This window comes from Setaria italica, chromosome VIII, assembly GCF_000263155.2.
Source record: "Setaria italica strain Yugu1 chromosome VIII, Setaria_italica_v2.0, whole genome shotgun sequence".
NCBI classification, from domain to species: domain Eukaryota; kingdom Viridiplantae; phylum Streptophyta; class Magnoliopsida; order Poales; family Poaceae; genus Setaria; species Setaria italica.
In genome coordinates this window covers 34,279,985-34,293,221 of record NC_028457.1, presented here as the reverse complement: position 1 = coordinate 34,293,221, position 13,237 = coordinate 34,279,985, and the positions used below count along the sequence as shown (strand labels likewise).

General features: G+C 43.9%; 2 pseudogenes; both read right to left on the bottom strand.

Annotated features, from left to right (window-relative positions):
* Positions 1-2,197: 2,197 nt before the first annotated feature.
* On the bottom strand, positions 2,198-4,947 carry LOC111258173 (annotated as a pseudogene).
* Positions 4,948-4,990: 43 nt separating this feature from the next.
* LOC101769855 lies at positions 4,991-9,095 on the bottom strand (annotated as a pseudogene).
* Between the last annotated feature and the right edge of the window lie 4,142 nt (positions 9,096-13,237).

Genomic DNA, 13,237 nt, shown 5'->3' with positions numbered 1-13,237 from the left:
GGGCAGCGATCAAGTTGCAACTCTTTCAAACGTGGCAGGAGCTGTGTCCTTGGAGGTGTGATTTCCCCTTCTTGCCTCACAAAAGCACCATCTTCTCCCTCTTGCTCACCTACTTTACCTATTGCTTCTTCTTCGACAATAAAGGTCCACTCCTCCCAGTTGGGCATATCCACGATGACCAACACTTCAAGCTTGGGGAAAGCTACTGAAGACCCGGTATTACTACCCGTCGCACAGCCGACAAGTTCGGGTCCAATCTTGGTAACTGCAGTTGCTCCCTGAATTTTTAGAAATTTCAAGTTGGGGAGATGACCAATTGGTGGAAGATGCACGCATGATTTGCAATGCATGAGCTGCAAGTACTTCATTGAAGACAAATGGGTAGTAGCACCTAACCATGTCGGATAATTGCAACCAAAGAATCTCAAAATAGTTAGATATTCCAGGTTGTGTGCTGGGATTAGCTGCTCAAATGTCCTCTCGATGTTAATTTCATCATCTTTAGAATAAGAACCGTCTAAACGATTCGGTGCAATGTACTTGTAATTCTTTAAGATACATTTTGTCAACTTAGCATTGAATTTGTACTAAAAGTAGCTGCCTTTCCAATTTAACCATTTGAAACTTACTAAAAAGTGCGGGCTTGGCCCAAAAAGGGGTAGGTTTAGATTTATCATTTTCCAAAATTACTTTTCAATGTGAAAACAAATCCAAAAAATTCTAAAAAATATTTTTAAAGCACCAAAAATATCCAGAAAATCCCTAAAATTCCAGGAAATCTCTTAAAGACATTTTGGGACACGAGGAGTCCAAATAAAATACTTGAAGATCATGGAAAGGGTTCTAGAGCCTTCCAAAAAAATTAAATTAAGCTCTAGGAACACAACAATAAATTCCAGAAAAGTTGAAAAATTCTCAGAAGAATCTAGTCATCGTCTAAATGCATTTTAAATAATTTGCACTCAATAAACACTAACATGCATCGGCATGAATGCAACACCCACAGAACAACACTATTTAATTTAGAAAAATAATGAATTATTTTTCCTATACTACATTTCCTATCAAGAAAATAAATGTTGGAAGAATTTTAAAATTATGAGAAAATTATTGTTTAATTATTCTTTTTAATGACAACCTGAAATCTAAAAAATTTCAGGGTGTGACAAGTTCCAAGCATCAAGTTTCTTCTCTCTCTCTATGTGATCAATAGCTGCAAATAAGACACGTTTTGTGAGAAGAATAAGGCAGACATCAGACCGCTCTCCTGGTGAAAGTACTCAATGGACATGGTGCTCTCCACAGCCAGCGACATACCATGAGCAGAGAAGATCGAAGCTAAAGGATGCTATATGCAACAGCAGAGGAGCAGCTGGAAACTGAAGAGAACTCCCTGCTGAAAGCTTCGTCTTCGTCTTGGTTTTATTCTAATTCTCTATGGAAGTTGCATTATGCAGAAGCATCCAGGGCTGCTGGACCACGTCTGTGATGAAACTAAAATCCATCCAGGCAGGCGGTAATCGACGAATCTTGCCATGGCACAATAAACAAAGGCCACTTGTTCGTATGGTACCAATATGGACGGAATAAAGATGATATCAGAACGACCTTAATATTAGATAAACCTTGGGCTTTGGAAAATCGTGTTGAGGAGTAGATTCTAATCAAGTCGATCTTGGTTTGCACAGATATAGCCTTAGTTTAAGATTACAGATTCTTTCTTCTTCTATTAATACAATGATACGCAGCTCTCCTACGTGTTTCAAAAAAAAAAAGAGTTCCAGACCTGCCACTAGGCATGAAGTACACACCCACGTGAACTGCGCATTTGCATAAATAAAATCTGAGAGCTAGCAAAGAAAGAAGCAAAATTTAGGACTAGATCAGCACGGAGTTGCAAGGCTAGTGCAAAGGGACAAGAGAATGGTACCTTCTCGCCCCCGAAGCCCCGGTGGTCTCCTTCCAGTCTTCCACCGAGCGGTGTCTCTCCGGACTCCGGCCACAGAGGGGGAGCGGCAGGTCGCCCAGCGACGGCAAGGAGGCGGCCATGGAAATGGGAAGAGAGACCTTGCGCCAGCAGATGGGCCTACAGTACATATAATAGGCCTCATGGGCCTTTCTGGGCCGAATGATTTAACGTGAATTCTCTGTATGTACAACAATATACAGTATATATGGCAACAAACAGGACAGTCTCGAAAAAAACCGGAGGAAGATAGGACAGCCTGAAATCATCATAAATCTGACAGCAACAAGAATACGAAGCACACATCTCCCAGTCCCTGCAGGTTGACTACAAATGACAATTTCAGTACAGTGTTGAACATCTGAGCCAGCTAGCAAGTGTACATCTTTCAGCCGGTGTTCGCCACTTCGTTCCCAAGTCAGGAACTCAGGATTGCTCAAAATGGAGCTTGTTCCTGACCTTGGTCGTGCCTGTTGCGGCCAAGTATTTCTGCAAAGAATGCACATGTGTTTCGAGAACATCTTGTGAGCATCTGCTTAGATATGACGGAACCTGCATCTCCTGCTGCTGCCAGCATCTGCTGCTCTGCTCTGTCATCTCCTGCTGCTGCTGCTGCTGCTGCTGCTGCTGCATCTTTCGAGAATAACAGCATTTTGACCTTATACAGCTAACTGCATGGAAACTGCAACCAACACCGTCCTAATCTATGGCATCAGCTCGATGGCAGAGCAGAGCAGCAGCATACACTACTGACGAAGCGCCGCCATCTTCATGCCCTGGTTCCATCGTTCCAGGCCAATGATCCATCCGTTCTCGGCCTATGTGGCCATGGAGGGTGAGTGGGTGACCTGACCCAGATCAGCCAAACCTCGCAGCAAAAACTGCAGCATGCATCGATATGTAGATTGGATGTTGGTTGCAGCCTGCAAGGGTCTTCTAGATTTTCATTTTTATGGAGATGTGAAATCTTCAATATCCCAGCCTGCAAAATAACAAGCACAAGAGAAGTATATATCATTCATAGTCAATGCCAATAACAAGAACAGAATGCAAAGGCCAATGGACTAGTACTACTGAGTGGGTTAATAAGCTTTGTAATGAGACGTATAGGCTGTAGCTCAGCCGGAAGCACATAAAAACATAGGGGTCAGAAAGTTTCAAAGAATTGTATGTTGCAATGGATAAGGCTTCAGAAAATGTTTGAGCGAACTCAAGTTATTCATCAAACCAATCTGGCAGTGAAATACACTGTATTTTCTCATTATCCAAACTAATACAAGGCCATCATACAGTGGTAAAAATATCAGGCCGGATGATTAAGATGTAAAACGAAATGTACTATCAGTGTTTATATACCTTGATAAGAATATAGCTGGTATTATATCATCACCATATAAGGACATCCAGGTCCTCACCGTGAAGCTGCCAGCATTGCTGTCGAAGCTCAGGAACCCACTGGGAAGAAATCTTTTGCATCCTAACTCCCAGTGAGAGCTGCTTCAGACTGCTCAACTTGCCAACACACCTTAAATTTTTACAACGCCTTAGACTAAGCTTTGCCACCTGAGGGATATTAAAGACCCTCTCCAAGCGTCCACACCCTGTGATCAGAAGGAGATCAGACAGAAAAGGGAGGTTCTCCACCTCCTTCAAGCAAGCCGCCTTTCTTAACTGAAGACTCTTCAAGCTGGTGGCATATGCAAGCTCTTTTGGGATAGCTTTCAGCTTGGGCGCACAATATCCAATTTCTGCAACTGAGGCAGCAGCTGCAACATTGGAACCAAGGCTTTCCCGTTTTGCCATGATGCAGCATCTTCTTCAACAATTGACCACTCCTCCAAGTTCGGCATATCATCGATGATCAAATGTTCAAGGTTGGGGAAAGCCACAGCATCCGCTGATCCGGGACTACCTATCGAGCAGCCAACAAATTCAGGTCCAATCTTGTTTACTGTAGTTGCTCCAACAATTCTCAGATACTTCAAGTGTGGTAGTTTCCCAACTGGCGGAAGATGCACCCACGACTTGCAGTGTATGAGGTTCAAGTATTTTAGTGAAGACAAATGGGTAGTACTTAGCCAAGTGGGATACCTCCAACCAAAAAATCTTTCAATAACTAGATCTTCCAGGACATGTGGAGGGATTAGCCACTCAAACATCTTTTCAATATTGTTAATATCCCTTTCTGCATATGGTTTGTCTATGCATTGAGTGCACGATAGTTCTAGAACTTTGAGATACTTTTTGTCAATCAGAAATGGACCTGCAGTGCAAGGAACTGCTCTTTCCAATTTATTCACTTCAAGTTGCCTCAACTGCAACAGAGGACCCAACTCTTCCAAGTTCCATCCATCCTGCATTCTAGAACTATTGTCACTGCCATCACCAACTATAAATCCCTCTAAATCATTGAGAAACTTCAATCCACCTATTCCTTTTGGAACTCTATTTATAGGTGTTCCAAAAATACCAAGGCGCCTTAAGTTGCATAATCGAGTGACTGTCGTAGGAAGGCTGTGCAAAGCATGACACCCCTGCAAGCTCAATACCTGAAGGTTTATGAGAGAACCGACAGACTCAGGAAGATAAGGTATGCCAGTTCTATCAGGATTAAGCAACCGTAAATGGATCAAGTTTCCAATACAATCTGGAATACTTTGTATAGTTGAATTGGTCAAATCCAGTATTCGAACACATGGGAATCTTATAAATATTATGCTTTCGACTCTTGGTGACAGTAAAGCGAATAAGCAAAGTCCGTGCTCTATTATACGCCTTGTCCATTTTGGGGGGCATTAAAACATCTTTATCGGTAACAATTGAAACTCGCCACGGTCTAGCCAATGATTTAGCCTCCAGTGACCATGGTTCCCCACAAAAAGATTCATCTTGTGATAAATGTTGAGCAAGCTGCCTTAAAAGATCATGCATTTTGCACCTTGCATAATCAAATATCTAGGGACAGGTTGAAGGAGATTCCTATATATCAATTCGAAGTAACATTCCTCACAGTATCCTCTACAAGCTGTTCTTCTTGCTCTTGTACAAAACCTTCAGTAACCCAATACCTTATAAGATCATCACGATGCATGATAAAATCCTCAGGGTATAGGGCACAATAGAGGAAACATTGCTTCAAACATCGTGGTAGCTCATCATAACTCAAATACAAAGCACCCCTAAGCTCAGAGGAAGCTTGCTCATAGACCAGGCACTTCTGTTTAAAACCTTTCTCCATTCATTCTCAGATTTCTCTTTAGTTGCTAGAACACTAGCAGTAACCTTAATAGCAAGAGGAAGGCCGCCACACAAATGAACGATCTGCATCCCTATACCCCTTAGGTTTTGAACATCGCTCTCTTTACTAATGTTCATACTCTTCCAAAGCAGCTCCCATCCTACATCTACTGACATCAATTCCACTCGATGCATCTTGTCCACCCCAATTGCCCGTGCAACTGTATCATTCCGAGTTGTCACCAGAACTATTCCTATAGCTGCGGTGTTTAGAGGAGTTCTCAGTACATCGGTCCATACCTCATACTGCCAAACATCATCCAGTACAAGAAAGAAAATTTTATCTTCAAGGGCTCTTGAAATCTTTCTGCTTAGTTCTCCAATAGTTTCATCTTGTTTATAATTACCTCTATGTTTCGAAGAACTTCTTTCAAAATAGCAACTTCATTATACACTTGAGAAACACAAACCCATGCTCGTTTGCTAAAGTTTCCTTTTATTTTGTGATCATTATATATTTTTTGAGCCAGGGTCGTTTTTCCAACCCCTCCTGTTCCAACAATTCCAACTTTGTATTCCTTATTTTCCTTCTGTGAAAGAATCAATTCCAACAATCTTGTGCAAGAAAGTGAAGCTTCCTTTCCCACAAGGTTAGGCTCCAAAAGTTCGCATGTTTTCTTCCTCCTCACAGCTGAAACTTCCACTTTTGGCAGCATATTCTGAAGTCTTAAAAATCTTTCACCTAGCCTTAATATCTTCTCAAGTTCAGTGTTGAATTTCCTGATGCGAGTGGCAATCTCGTGGCACCTTTGAATATTGGGAAGGCAAGAGCAAAGCAAGAAACGTGTACATGCAGCAGAGGTCCTTGATGATGAAGCATAATCCATTAGCAGCTTGTTTCCTTCTAATCTAGCCAAGTCAAAAATATCATCTGCTTCATACATAGCATCTTTTAGCTCACTAAGCCAACTGCTAACTGCTGATTCTTCTGTACTTCTTTGCTCTGCATCAAGGAAGCAATGTATTTGGTTCACTGCTCGTTGTAGTTGCTTGAGATCTTCTTTTACACCAAGAATCAGAATGACCTCCTCTGTAATGATATCTTGCAGCTTCTTGGCACATGATCCCACCAAAGAATCAAGTATGGTCGCCATTGGATAACCTTAATGAGTGGAATCCATCACACATGGATTATTGGAACACGGAGAGTTGCAGATCTGGCAATAAATGCATAACAGATAAGATGTTTAAAAAAGAATTGGGACAAGCTTTATGAAATAACCTTGCAAGAAAGATATCTGAAAAACAGTAGCTGCAATCTCAATTTTGAATAAGTTATTAAAAAGTACTGAAGCTAGCAAAGCCCAGTTGACATGTTTTGTAGCTTGTACGGGCATGTAAACCCATGCACATTCAGAGTTGTCGAGTTATACAACTATGAAAATTAGTTCAAAGTCTGCATTTAGCTCCTTAAGCATGCATAGTGCTGAATTGACTGAGGAGCTGAACGCCCTAGGTTTAAAGAAGTAGCTTTTCCAATAAAAACTAAATAAAAGATGGTGTTTGACAAATTCTAGTGTACTAGGTATTGAAGTTTAGCCTGGTGACTGCTGTAGTTTTATGCTGTCTTTTATGAGTTGACATTCATTTATAATTCTTTAACTTAATGTGTCTTATCATTTTTTTAACTCCATCTTAGCATCCTCCTCAGAGTATATTACAGCTAGTCATAAATTTTAGCTATTGCAACATATATTTATTTATCTATTGACAGAGGGCTTTACCTTGTAAAGGGCTTAACAAGGAAAAGTCACTGATATACAGAAGCATATTGTTCAAATGATCAACCCATCAGTACTCTAAGATCTCCACACAGTGAGGCCAAGGAGATTAAAATTAAATGCTTGGAGAGACGGATGCCTAGTATAGATAACAAAGGACTATATATCATTGGCCAAGAGAAAGGAAAACCAACAGATTACGCTGTGATACCAGCATATAAATGGAGACAATAAAGGAAGAAAGATGAAATGCTTAATAGTGAAATGAAAGACTGAGTGAATTAATGGCCATAACCGGAATAGTAGTAAACATGAAGATTATAGCTAAGTTAGAGCTGCTAAAATAAAAAGTACCTGAATACAGGGACTGATAAGGCCCTAATCAGAGTTCTGCATCAGAAATCAGTATGCAGAATACCAGTTTCTTTTTGCTCCCAACAGGGTCTCCTCAGAAACAGGTGCTGCTTCCAACATCAAGATTCTACTATCTGCATGATCACTATAGGCAAATCAGGCATTTATTTTCCGAAAGCTAGGGAGGAAATTAGATCTCGATTAATCGGAGGCCATGGAGCTATTAAACAGCCGGGGATATACCATGAGCAATAGCCAAGCTAAAGGATGCAACAGCATTAGACTAGATGTAAAGTGGAGATCACTTGCTGCTAAAAGCCTTCTCTTCCATTACATCATGTGAACGTGGGGAATAGCCTGTATATAGAGGTAGACAAATTAAAAGCACCGTCTATAAAGACCCCCGAACCCTTGGTGGTTGAGTAAACTAACAAGTAGCCAATGGCATCGTTTTTGGTTCACTAATTAGTACTCCTGAGACTGGTTGTCCATGTGGCCTGTTCTCAAGATTCCATGTGCTTGATTTTGATTCAGCTAATTACTCCAGATAAGCACATGAAAACAGCAACAAAGTGCAACACTGAGACGAGCGTGGCAAGTAATTCTCTTAACTTTTTTGAGCGTGAAGCGAGGTGGGATTTTGCAAACACACATCACAAGCTTGCAGTTCACAGCTTTCCAACTACTCAAATGGTCTAAACTTGCAGGGCATGTCATGGTAAGACATATACACAGCTATAACCATATATCTCTATACACAGCTATAATCATATTGCTCCACTGCATTATTTCATCAGTCAGCAAGCTGTGGGGCTTCTTGGACCCGTATTATTACAAAGACATGTATGCAAGTGCCTTCTCTCTTCTAATCATCTAAGCAAGTTGCACCATTGTAAATTATCCACGTTGATGGTGAGGTCAAAATATGTCCACAAGAGTGACAAGCCACCAGCTACTTGCCGTGGCTTCTTATAAAAGATATGAGGTAGTAGTAAGCCAGTCAGCATGAACAAAAAGAAGTTTGATTTCGCAGGCACCTTCCTTAGCTGTATATATACACCTGATGTGAAGAATCAGTTGCATTGACCAACATGTTAATAAGGTTTAGGCAACCAACCCAAACTCACACCCCTTCCACCAACACCATAAAAAAATGAGGCAAGGATGGCATGGACATAAGAATATTGAAATCCAAAGAATGCAGACAAAGATTTGTTCAAATCCAAAGAATGAACACGACTGACTGCTGCACCCTCCTTAATCCCGTCATTGTTTATGCAAGTTGCAGATTTTATGAAGTTTCCCAGTGCAAGGAGAAGAAAATGAATCTCTCCTAAAACAAACATGCTACCAACTCTATCGAATTCCAAGTTCAGAAAACAACCTTAAAATTGTATAAGCGTTGGCACCGGAAAAATCCAGTACCAAATCAGCACGCAGCTGCTAGGACCAAAGCAGTCCTTGGCTCTTTGGCATTCGCACTATCGCGCGCTGCCCATTCACCACTACCAGAACAAAGGAAATGGATGCTACATTGCTACTGCAACGAAGTAGTGAATGGTACCTTCCGTTGAATAGCAGCGCGGGGTTCCTCGCCCAGATGAGACGAGAGGGAACGGGAGGAGCGAACCATTTTGCGCGCCTCGAAAGCCCCAGTCGTTTCATCTGGCCGACCGCTGCCTCTCCGGCCACAGATGCCCAGCGACGGCGAGGCGGCGGCCATGGAAGAGGGAGGAGGAAGCAGATGGGGGACCCTGCGGAGTCGAATGGGTGGGTCTTCAGGCCACTGTTTTTGGTCATGGGCCTTCCTGGGCCGAATGAATAATAAAAAACGTGAAAATTCGCTGTACGAGTTTTAAAATCCAGTGTTTACGTTAAATTTAGAATTTTTTTATCATTATGTTTTCTAATAGAATCTTCGAAAATAGGACCACTTTTGAGTACGTTTGGATGATATTTTTAATATAGTTTATTTTATTGAATAATTTTTCTTGTTTATTGTTTAAGACAAGAAAAAAATTATTTAGATTCAGAGAAAAATGTTGATAAGGGAGACGGATCGTGTAGTGTGGCTGGATGTGCAGCTTGGAGATGCTCCTGCACTCTGAAGGCAGAAGGCACGTTGAGTTCTTCAAGAGGTTAATGGAGTACCTGTGAGGCAATGTGCTATTCCATGAAGACATGACAGGCACGTGGCAGGCTTCGGCATCGCGAAGTTGCTAGGGTGATGATAGCTCCATGACCACTGTAAGCTTGTCTGGAACACCTGCTGGGTACATGGCACCAGGTGCTACCACTTCGTGCTCTTGGTAACCCAAATTCTTATTAAAAAGTGCACTGCTGTTTATCATTGTTTCACTATGTTTGATCAATCATATTAACGCTGCCCTGCGGATTTCTTGAGCAGAGCATCACACAAGAGCGATGTGTTCCGCTACGGAATCGTACTCCTTGAAGTTTTTACTGGAAAACGACCCACAGATCCTATGTTCGTTGGAGAACACTGCTTTAAAGCAGTGGATTCATCAACCATTTCAAGGGATCTTAGCAAGGAAAGGCCAAAAAGGAAAACCTGATCCTGTTTGCTTCGTACTGAAGAACATAGCATCTTCCTTGGGAAATCTTTTCTGCTTACTACCTACTTGCTGACCTGCCATCTTTTACCTCCTCCATGACGGACCAACAACGACATCGAGCCGCCATGGCTGCCTGCCTGCCTGCCGGCAGGGGATCGAGGCGTCGAGGAGGATGTTGTTGGACTTGATGTCGCGCGCGGTGGATCACCGGCGGGTGGCAGTCGTCGTGGAGGTAGGCAAGCCCCTGCGCCACGCCGGCGGCGACCACGTCGTAGCGCGACACCCCAGTCCGCGGGCCGTGCAGCGCCTCCCACATGCTGCCGTTGGGCATGAACTCGTACAGCATCATCGCGTCGGCGTCGTTGTGGAGGTAACCCAAGCAGCCGCACGACGTTCCGGTGCCGGAGCCGCCCAGGAGCCCCACCTCCTTCTGCACTTGGGCTGTCAGCTAGTTCCCCACCGCGCCGCCGTCCGTCGGAGCCGGGTGCCAGAGCTTCTTCACGGCGACCACACGTTCGCCTCCTTGACGCTAGTTAACCAAGACCAACCTTGCGGGTTCAGTTCCTGGTGTCTCATGCGAATTCCATGATTGATGCAGCGGCGACGGTGCGTCAATGGGGGATGTGGTGGCCGGTGGGTGCAGTGGCACTGAAGAAGATCAAGAAAGACTAGGCCAAATCGATATCAGCAAGCACGCAAGAGCAAAAGCATATGGTGATTGAACACGCCTGCAGCTATCAGGATGCATGCCTTATAAAAGAAATACTAGCTATCAAGATCTCGTTACGGTTGGTGGAGATGGAGTTGCTGCATCATCGAACTGGACTGGCAGCGTTGCTACTTCCGTTTGTAATCAGCATATGGTGGTTGAACGTCTGTAGCGAAATCAGTGACACCAGTCACCAGACTGCTAATGAATTTAGCAGTTGAGTTAACGTAGTAGTATCACGGCTATGAAAAAAATTGAAGAGCAAGTGTGTGCAGCATCAATTTCGCATCAGCACGGAAGGAATCGCGCCAATGTTTCTCATGGGCCATGGAGGCTGACGAACAGAAGGAGAAATGCATTAGACGGGACGGATTATCTCACCACATCAAAGAGAAGGGTGAATAGAAAGAAAAAGAAATGTTCAATAGCATTTTTCCTATCAGAAAATATCTACCTCCCTCTTTTTAAAAATATATACGATCGCCCCGAAAGCTTCAGCTTCTCTGTTGTACCTTCTGCGAAGCAAAAAAAAAACTAACTTTTGCAGCCGGTTCAAAATGAATTGTGAGCCTGTGAAGACAATATTTTTAGGCTCACTATGTATTTGATATAGTGTGGCTATACTGTTGCTATGGTAATACTTTTTTTTATGGAATAGGAGGGGCGAAACAAATGTAAGATTACAAAGAAAAAGGGGAAAGAAAAAAATTACAACAACGAGAACCAAAGACCTACACTAGGATGTTATCTCTTCTTTGCCCCATGGATAACCATGGCAAATTCTTTCGTAAATATGTCTCTGCATTTATATATTGCAGGCATTTGATTATCAAAGATGAAGTTGCTATAGTAGTATGTGTAGTGAAAAAAAAGGCAGAGTAACCATGGCAAAGGGACCTTAGTAAGTTTAAAGTAAAACGAAGGAGCATTACTCTGTTGTTAACAAGTACCTGCTTTCCTCTCTCGATCGAGAAGCTCGCCAGTGGATGGCCCGACGAAAGAGAGGCTGCAAACTGGGGGACGCCTGCACTGAATGTCTGCTTGCGTGAACTGGGCTACCGGCCGTGGCCGGCGTACTGTCACGAACAAGAACGTGACACCGACTCCTCCGAAGGAGGAAGGAGAAGGAAGCAGGATCAAGGTTGCTGAAACACTTCAAGGAGCCGGGCGTCCTCGACGAACTCCGAAGCCCAACAAGCACTTGGCTGGCTGGGCCGCAGTGGCTAAAGTAGTGCAGGCCCATGAACGGAAGTCGTTGTGGCCTTATTGGCACATCGTGTAATGGTTAAGAGGGAAGCGTGCACAAGGGGAGGAACTGAAGGATCTAGTTGTTTGTGACGGCGGAGGCGAGCTCAGGCTCAAGACTCCGGCAAGATCCTTATCCTTGTATCGTGAATTCTGAACAAATTTCACTATAGCGTGTGTTTGTGTCCACCGGTATAAGCTGTGTCTTGCACGTACTCACGAGCTCGCCATCTCTCCACCCATCTCGTGGGTAGGGCCAAAAGTGCGACAGCCTAGGCCCAGCCCAGATAGAGGCCCAGACCTCTTGACCCTCTGTGTATATACGTGTACTATGTTTTAGGTCTCTTCGTCTCAGTTCTCAGCCCAAGCCCAGCAAACTGAGTAACTGACTGAACAGGCATTAAAGCAGCCCATCAACGTTTCAAGGCCTCCGTTGCTTGATACCGTTCTTATAGTATTTAGCCTTATTAAGGGCCCACGTCCGTGAATTTGCCCTAAGGCCCTTGAAAGTACAGAGAGCCGCCGGCCCTGCTCGTGCGGTCGCGCCCTTGTCCTCGAGCTCGCCGGAGAGCATCAGCCAAACCGCCGGAGGGGGGGCCTGGGCTGCACGCCTCCGGCTGCCTGCGTCAGTGCTTAACTGCTTTTGCAGATTGATCCAGAAGCCGACCGGCGAGGCCGGCGGCGGCGGTGCCTGCCGGCGCTGTAGCTAGCGTCCGTCCGTCGCTGTGCAGCGCAGACCCCGCAGGGACGGTTGCTGTTCTCCATGCACGCAAGAGCACGGTATATGATGCACTGCATGGCAGTGGCAGGGTCCCACCTACCTTTTCCTGTTCTTAGGTGAAAAAAGTTACAGCGTAGCTTTCGCAAATGATCCCTAGCCATACCCCAAACACACAAGAGGTCTTGAATTCCTGGTCACATATCCCCGGGCCCGGGGCAAAAAATAAGAACAAGAAGAGGGGGTATCCGCGGATGATTGTCGAATATACGTTGGTCAGACGTGCATACAATGTTTTACAGTTTTACTGCCAAAGGAAATGAGGGGGTGTTTGGGAGGAGGGGGCTAAACTTTAGCCCCCGTCACATCGAATGCTTGGACACTAATTAGGAGTATTAAACCTAGACTAATTACAAAACTAATTACACAACCCCTAGGCTAAATCGCGAGATGAATCTATTAAACCTAATTAGTCCATGATTTGACAATGTGGTGCTACAGTAACCATTCACTAATGAGCCTGCATGAATGGAGCTAGAGAGGATTGGTCCTACCACTACTCCAACCAAATGACCAATGCACCAGTAAATCCTCGTGGCAGCATGTGGGTTAATGATTCTGGCGTTCTGCAGTGCAGGCAGCTCGCGAGGA